The sequence below is a fragment of the Myotis yumanensis genome, unplaced genomic scaffold (assembly GCF_028538775.1).
Source record: "Myotis yumanensis isolate MYYU_CA2020_CCGP unplaced genomic scaffold, mMyoYum1.0.hap1 SCAF_16, whole genome shotgun sequence".
NCBI classification, from domain to species: Eukaryota; Metazoa; Chordata; class Mammalia; order Chiroptera; family Vespertilionidae; genus Myotis; species Myotis yumanensis.
Genome location: NW_027223767.1, coordinates 17,871,593 through 17,880,068, shown reverse-complemented (window position 1 = coordinate 17,880,068; position 8,476 = coordinate 17,871,593). Strand labels below are relative to the sequence as shown.

General features: G+C 42.3%; 1 protein-coding gene and 1 pseudogene across 2 annotated transcripts in view; one reads left to right on the top strand and one right to left on the bottom strand.

Annotated features, from left to right (window-relative positions):
• Nucleotides 1–1,190: 1,190 nt before the first annotated feature.
• Nucleotides 1,191–8,476, top strand: part of PAFAH1B1 (platelet activating factor acetylhydrolase 1b regulatory subunit 1) — a 70,504-nt gene continuing 63,218 nt past the window's right edge. Inside the window, exon 1 of one of the 2 annotated variants that reach the window (XM_070394265.1) lies at nucleotides 1,191–1,543. The gene's annotated coding sequence lies outside the window, so the exon portion shown is untranslated. The remainder of the gene's footprint in view (nucleotides 1,544–8,476) is intronic. The other variant, XM_070394266.1, reaches the window with a different exon arrangement.
• LOC138995240 (small nucleolar RNA SNORA2/SNORA34 family) lies at nucleotides 6,402–6,528 on the bottom strand (annotated as a pseudogene).

Here is an 8,476-nt window from a genome sequence, read left to right as displayed (position 1 = left end):
CATCCCCTAATTCTCACAAAAGCCTTACAAATTAGTTATTTACTAAGTCTATTGTATGAGAAGCCCAGGCCAGAGAGAGTAATTTAGCCAAGGTCATACTTCTGGTAAGCGGCTCATCCAGGATTCATACCCAAATTATTTCTTTCATTAACTCAGCTGCTTCTCCAAAGATGGTGTATGTATTTACCGACATAAAGGGAAGTAATAAAATCAATGAACATAACCTTAAACTTACATGTTTCAGGAAAAGAGTTTCCTTGGACAATGAAAATTATTGATGAAATAACCACACTAGATACCTGTTATTAAAAGAATATCCCATGTTAAATGATTCAGAACCTCCAATCCGGCCTCTTTTAAATCATACGTCTCTGTGTGAATAAACTGACTACAAATTCCCCAGACTTCTTTGTTATCAGTATTTCAGCCCATAATTTAGCAACACACACACACACACACACACACACACGCACACGCCTTGTAGGGGTAAAGTTCCAGATCTTTTCTTGGGCTTCAGTTTTGAGACTTCCAGATTCTCAGATGTGTGTGTGTGAGAGAGAGACTAAGGAAAAGAATAGCTGAATCACATCTAAAAGCAAATTTCCCCAATTAAAAATCTGTAATAAAAAGTGAAGACAATTGGGCATTCCATCAGCCTTTTAACCTCAAAGCTCTTCTCCCCAAGCGAACCCAACCTACTTCCAACGCACACCCCCAAACTAGGTAATAAACTCGAAAGCTGGAGGTAGAAGGGTCGACGGCTTGGCCCAGGGTCGGCTTTATTCCGAAGCCTATCGGGGCCCCGGACTCCACGGATGCTAGAGGGTCCCCGCTGTTGGTGGGCGCAACTGGGGAGAGCGTAGTTTATCGGCAAGAACAGGGCGGGGAGTTCGTCATGGCCCCGAACAATCACACCAGGGTCTAGGGGAAGAGAACCGAGAGACTATTTCGAAGGTTACAGAGGCGCGCAGGGCGCGAGAAGCAGCGGCTCGTGCGCCAACTCGCTCACCGGCGCCAGGGTACCGCCGGCTCAGCGGAAGGCAGCGCTGCCCAGAGCCCGGCCCAGGCCGGCGCATGCGCCGCAGCTCCGCCTCCTCTCCCGCCCCCCTCCTTCCCGACGGGTCTGGGGCGGCGGCGGCAGCGGCGGCGGCGCGGTGACGTCAGGGCGTTGGGGCAGCTCCTGTGACAGACGGAGCTAGAGCGGCGGGGCGGCGGCGGCGGCGGCGTCTGGCGGCCGAGATAGCGAGTGAGCGAGCGAACGAGTAGCGACCCCGGGGTCTAGGGAGCGAAAAAGAGAAGAAGGGGAGCGCTCGGGCGCGAGCGAGAGAAACCGCGAGCGCCGGGCCTGGGTTCGCGCCCCGGAACGGCTGAGGAGCTGCCGCTCCCCTCCCCCTCCCCGGGCCCGGGCCCAGCGCGCCATCCTCCCCTCCCTCCTCCCCTCCCTCCCTCCTTCCTCCCTTCCCTCTCCCTCTCCCCCTCCCCCGCCGGTGGATGGGAGTGAAGGACGGAAGAGGCCCTGCGGAGGCGGCGGTGCAGCGCTCGGGTAAGGCGACGAGGGTCTCCGCCCTTCTCTCTGTCTTCTCCGCTGCGCTCGGGCGGCTGCGGGCCGAGCCCGGCGGCCTGACGATGTGGCTGCGCCGGTCCCCTCCCTCCCATTCTCCCCTCCCCCTGCCGCCGCCTCCTTCTTCTTCTCTCCTCGCTCTCAAAATGGCGGCCGCGGCGGCCGTTGAGTGAGACACTCGAGAGGAGGGGGAACAGGCCGGGGAGGGCGCTGCCCTCGCTCCCCTCCTCCCCGACCCGGGTCCTGGGGTGCCCGGCCGCCGCCGCTCCACCCGCGGCCCTCCCCGGGAAGGGATCGCGCTCCTCCCTCGGTGACTTAGCAAGAAAAGTATTCTTGGGTAGGAAGGGCGTGGAGAGCAGGTCGCCCTCGGATCCCGGAGAAAGGGTTCGGCCCTCGTGTCCCCGGCCACGGAGGGCCCACCCCGCTTTCCCCACGCCACCCGCGGTGGGCGGCGGGGAGGGGCGCGGCCCCGGGCGCCGCGGCACCCACCGGCTTCCCGGGAGCCGCGTCCCCACCTGTCCTCGGGATGGGGTCGGGGATGGCCAGCCCCTTCCCTGGCCTCCCGGTGCCGTGGTCCAGCCTCTGCATCCACTGAGGAGACAGCGGCCCGACCCACCGAACCATCTGCAGCATCCACCCACCACATCGGGCAGGATTTTTTTTTTTCTTTTTTCCTGCCACTGGCTCCTGAAACGGGAGTTGCCTTTTGACGTGGTAACCCTGAGCTTCGAGGCCCTCAGCTAGTCCCCGTCCTCCGGCCTCCCCATCCCTTGAGCGAATAGCAGTGCCTTCTTCCTTAGCCTCCCGGTGAGAAATGCCTAAGAGGCGGTGGGCACATTTTCACTCTGTCTCTCGAAGCCTTCGAGTGGCGAGGAGGAGGAGGAGGAGGTTTCCAGGATCAGAGAGGAGAGAGCAAGGTGCCTCGGCTTTATTTGTTGTTTTGCCTTTCTCAGTGACTTAGCAAGAAACTCCTTGGGAGGAGGGCAGAAGGTTTTTCTCTTGGGGTTGGGATTTGGGCCCCATTTATATCCGTGGGTTAAGAAACTGTACTTTTTTAAGAGAAGCACCAGATTTGTTGTCTCGTTCTCAATGGGCGATGTCATGCCAAGGTCTCCCCCTCCCCCGTAAGAGGCAATCGGGAGAGAATAAAGATATTACTGTTATTCCGACCGCTGCTTAAACACACAATCCTCGAGATTCATCACGTTTTAAAGGCTAACCCAAGAATGCGTGCCATTTTGGGGAATTATATTTTTGATGGGAGGTGGATTGTTTTGTGTGATGATTTTTTTTTCATTTTGAGGCTAGGGCGGAGGAGACAGTGCTTGGGCCTTTCATACCAGTAATGTCATCCCTCCCCATTTGTCACAGTAGTATTTGCTTAATTTTTATATTTTTATTTATTTATTTTATAGTGGGGCTTGATTGCTGCAGGGTCCAGCCTCTTAATCAGGAACATTTCCTGCTTGTGTATGTCGGTGGTGATATGTTGAATATATAAAAAGCTTTTACTTAAATTCTGATTTGGACCTAAGGCATTAGCTAGCTTTTAATCTCATGGGGATCTTTCAGGACACAGTTTTGAAAAAATAATTGGCAGTTGCAAATTGCAGTTTTTATTAAAGCAAAAGAGCAATTTGTATTTAGGGAGATTTATTCTTTCATGTTCTATTATACATTGTTTGGATTGTTGAGAAGGGGAGGATCTAAAACAAGTTTGAAGCTGTTATTTTTAAAATAAATAAGAGACTAGAACCCAAATTTTCACAAAATATTTCTGTATATATTGATTTTGACGGAGCTAGCCCTATTTTGGCACCCTCCTGCCCCCTTTTTAAAAAACGGGCTAATATTTGTGGAGGCTATGAACAGCCATTGAGCCTAGGAGACTGGGTGGAGTAAGAGAGCAGAAGCTGTGAAATGCTAGATTTAGGTTTCCCTTTCATAGCATTTTGTTTCTGGCTTATGTTTCTAAGGTTATTTGGTACTAATTTATGCTACCACAAAGGCATTTCTCTGTAGTAAATCTTAAAATCCCATGATTTTAGTTTCCACCTTTTTGGCAAGGTGGGAATTGAATAATTGAAGTAAAAAGCAGTGTCCTTGCTCTAAAGCAGGCACTTATTGTCTATATGTGTCTATATATATATATGTCCTTATTAATGTTTTTATTGTTTTAATTAAGTAAGTATAAATTAATGGATGCCAGAAATATTTGGCAAGAATTAGTGGAAATATTGCAGAAATCTAATAAGAATACTACAGATGTTTTCTTTTACTTTAGTTTGCATTAAAACAGTAAAGCTGTGATTTTAAAAAAATAATGTAAAAAAGGATAAGATAATTAGTGTTAAAGGCTCTTGTGTTGTCCCCTTGAAAGGGTCCTTTCTGTAAGATACTACCATTAGAGAGGGTAGGTTACCTTAATATTTTGTATCAAGCATTCCTATGAATATACATCTTCAAAAGAATGTCAAATTAATGAGGTAATTGTGATTTTGGTGAGCCTTATAACTGTCAGTGTGTGTTATATTTTTATGCTTTTGTTACTTTTAATGTGATTAGAAAGTAGGAGGGTTTATATAGTGAGGAATGAGTAAGGTTAAGAATGGCAAATCACTGTTAAATGTCTGACATATCCCTATCCCTAGTATTTATAGTTATAAAAGTGCATCAAGAGCAGTTTTTTTTTTTTGGTAGATTATTAGTGTATCTGATATTTGTGGAAACTTTTGCTTAATGTGATCCATTTTTAAAATTCTTCATAATCCTATATTCATAAACTTTTAATTGGGATAGATTTCATTTTTTAATAGAATTACTTATTGTCTGTTTCTCCAGATAAAGTAACTCTAGTGTATAAGAGATGTGGATATGTATCGTCATTTTTTGTTTTCTAGCTAGAACAACCATATTTCATAGTCTGTATTTTAGTCTTGTTCTCATCATATCATAAATATATATCAACTATATATGACTACTTTTTGTTTACATGTGGTTCGTATTATTCATAATTTCTCTTTTTTTTTTCTTTTAATCCTCACCCAAGGGTATTTTTCCATTGATTTTAGAGAGAGTGGAAGAGGGAAGGAAAGATAGAAATATCGATGTGAGAAAAACACATGGATTGGTTGCCTCTTGCACATGTGTTGCAGGGCCTGGGCGGGGGAGGAACCTGCAACTGAAGTACTTGCCCTTAACCAGAATTGAACCCGGGACCCTTTGGTCCATAGGCCAACACTCTATCCATTGAGCCAAACCGACTAAAGCAATGGAAAACTATGGAAGTTGTCAACATTGGGATGGAGATGTCTTAACAAACCCCAAACAAAATATTAGTGCAATCAGAGTGAATTTTCCAATCCTTCCAGTTGAGTTCTAAAGCAGTGAATCATGCACACTGTTGCCAGAGGGACTTGAGACTTTGTTTTAAACTCAGCTGGCCATGTTGGCTCTGGTTCTAAAAGAGATTTTTTTTTTACTTGTCTTTAAGTCTCTGTTGTGAAAATATTTCATAATGACAGTAACCTGTTTTATGTACATTGAAAAGAGAAATGTTAAGTTTGAATTGGAAATTCTTTGCCACTATTCTATTTTGTAAAACTGTATTTTTTACTTAAAAAGTTCTCTATTTAAAACTAATGGTATACAATATAAGTTTTGAAAAGAAAAAGAAAATCAGTTCCTGAAGATACTTAGTTGTAGAAGACCAAACGTTTTGAGAATGTTTCTTCATGAAGAAAGATGCTGTGTTATATAAGCCTAATAGCTAATTGCAGTGAAGGCTTTTTGCATTGTTTTAGCTTTGTTGCTGGTTTGGTATGACACTTTGGGCTAGTCATTTAAATGGAACTTTAATTTAGCTTCTGCTATGGGTATAATTTTTAAACTTGCCATGGCAGTTATAGCCTTAATTGATATTTGTGAAATGTTTCATACTCATAGGATATAGACATCATAAGTGCTTATTATTTTGATTTATTGTTTTTCTCTTTAAAAGATTGTGGCTTTTGGTGAAATTTACCTAGTTAGTATTGATATGTGCATTTGTCCAGGATACTTCTGGAAAGGTATCCTCTGAAGTTGTTATTTAGCATTGTAATAAGCATTTCCCTAGAACTTTGTAAATATATTTAATGTGGTACTCATTTTCATTTCTTATGTCATCTATTTTTTGAGGTAGGTTAGTATTTTTATGGATGAGACTACTGAAACTCAGAATTTGGTTTCCTAAGGTCTTGAGACTTTGTTATAGCTAGAGATTAGTAGCTAGAATGAGGTAAATATTATAGGCACTGAACCACTTGGGTATTCCTGGTATGATTAAGGAAACATTTTTTTTTTTTGACAAAATGAACTCTTTCTATGACTATTCATATGTTTGTTCATTTCTTTTCCAAAAGGGTGCAAATCAGTGTCATTTATTACTTGCATCATTTAAATTGGCATTTTTCTTAAATATATGGTCTTATATTAACTATTTTGCCTGCATAAGGCCGTAGGAACTCTCAGAAAGTGCCTCATGTTGCTTTACAGTAGTAATAAGTAAATAAAGACTTGTTGCATGCATACAGCGGTATTCAGATAGTGTGAATAAAATATTAACATTAATATTAAATTAATATTTAAGAGTATTGTTATTAAGTAGATACTTGTTGCATTTGATTGAGTGCAGGGTTAATGTGAAAGAAAATATGCTATCCTGTAGTTCTTTGCAAAAGCTAATTTCTAGTGATCTCTTGGGAAGTAAAGTGAAGGAGGGAAAAGTGTTTATACTTCCTTTACAGAGACTTGATGTTGTCCCAGGGAGCAGCAGCACACTTCTTTTTTTTTTTTTCTCAGATGTTTCTTTCTAATGAATTGACCATTACATTTCCTAAATTCTGAAATGGCCAACAGACCATAGAAAGACATTTCTTTAGGCTCCTGCTTGGGCAGCACACTTCTGATACTTATATCAAGGTCACACAATTTCCAATGTTATAAAAAGTTAATTAGCCCTCACCAGTTTGGCTCCGTGGATAGAGTGTCGTTGGCCTGCGGACTGAAGGGTCCCAGGTTCTATTCCGGTCAAGGGCATGTACCTTGGTTGCAGGCACATTCCCAGTAGCGGGTGTGCAGGAGGCAGCTGATTGATGTTGCTCTCTCATCGATGTTTCTAACTCTCTATCCCTCTCCCTTCCTCTCTGTAAATAATAAAATATATTTTTTAAAAAGTTAATTAGCCCAACTGGACAAGCTAAGTTACATTTGCGTTTTATAATTATTTGCTCTTTGCATTTTGATTATTTGCTCTTGAGCTCTTAGGTGTTGACAAGAATTTTTTTTTTAAAATTTTCACATTGATTTTAGAGAGACAGACATAGGTTTGGTGTTTCACTTACTTATACATTCATTAGTTGATTTTTGTATGTGCCCTGTGCAGCAATCGAACCTGCAACCTTGGTGTATTGGGAGACTGGTCTAACCAACTGAGCTATCTGGCAGGGCCTTGACAAGAATTATTATTATTAAACTTTTTACAAAATTGATTGAGAGAGGAAGGTGGGAGGGAGGAGAGAAGAGAGAGAAACATTGATGTGAGAGAGAAATATTGATCAGTTGCCTCCTTGTATGTGCCCTGACTCGGAATTGAGCCTGAAGCCCTTTGGTATATGGACGATGCTCCAACCTACTGAGCCACTCGGCGTGGGTTTGACAGGAATTATTGATAGTTAAGTAAGGCTGTTAAGGAATTTTCTGTAAGACTGTCTTTTGATAAGAGTGAAATTAAAAATCAGAAAATTTTTTTAAAATATATTTTATTGATTTTTTTACAGAGAGGAAGGGAGAGAGATAGTTAGAAACATCGATGAGAGAGAAACATCGATCAGCTGCCTCCTGCACATCTCCTACTGGGGAAGTGCCCGCAACCCAGGTACATGCCCTTGACCGGAATCGAACCTGGGACCTTTCAGTCCGCAGGCCGACGCTCTATCCACTGAGCCAAACCGGTTTCGGCAAAAAATCAGAAAAATTTTTAAGGAATTTGATAATTTTGAAGGCATTATACAAAGTTTTATGTTTAAGATTTTGCACATTGGTGATTGATTAATCCACTATTTTTTTAAAATGTTGAATCTCTTTTTTTAATAGTTTATTGTTTTTTTAGAGAGAGATAAAGGGAGAGGGGGAGCAAAAGAGAGAGAAAACCATCCATATGAGAGCTGACATCCATCAGCTACCTCCTGCATCTCTTACGAGGGATGGAGCCAGCAACCTGGGCATGTGCCATGACTGAGAATTGAACTGGCAACCTTTTGGTGCACAGCACAACCAATCCAACTGGCCAGGGTGATTAATCCACTTTTAATCTGTGGCAAAGATAGAAGGACATTTTATACTAGTGTTTTGTGTGCATAAGGAGTATATTTTTATTTATCTTTGCAAAAAAAAGAAAGGTATGGCTAATGAGTCAAGTTTATTGATTAGTTTTGTTGTTAACTTATTTTTTTAAGGGTGAGAAAAAGCTATACATTTTGCATTATCTGAAAATTAAAGCTGTTGTCTAAAACCGTATATGAATATTTTAGATTCTAATCCTGACTCCACAATTTACCAGCTATGCGCTTTGAGGCAAAGCCTCAGTTTCCTCATCTGTAAATGGATAATGTTGACAAAATCTAAGTCATAGGGTGGTTACAACTACTGAATGATAAAAGGCCTGTAACACTTCAGTAAATGTTTTTTTACTGTTACAGAGACTTTTTTAAGGAAGAGAATTTAGCATACAGTTTAAACATATAAATATGGTTCTTACAGTTTTAAGTATATTTCTTAAGAATTAGTATTGGGGATCCTTTCCCCTTTGATATCAATTATGTGTATTCCAGTGATGGCTTCAAAGTTTCTTTCTTTCTTTCTTTCTTTTTTTTT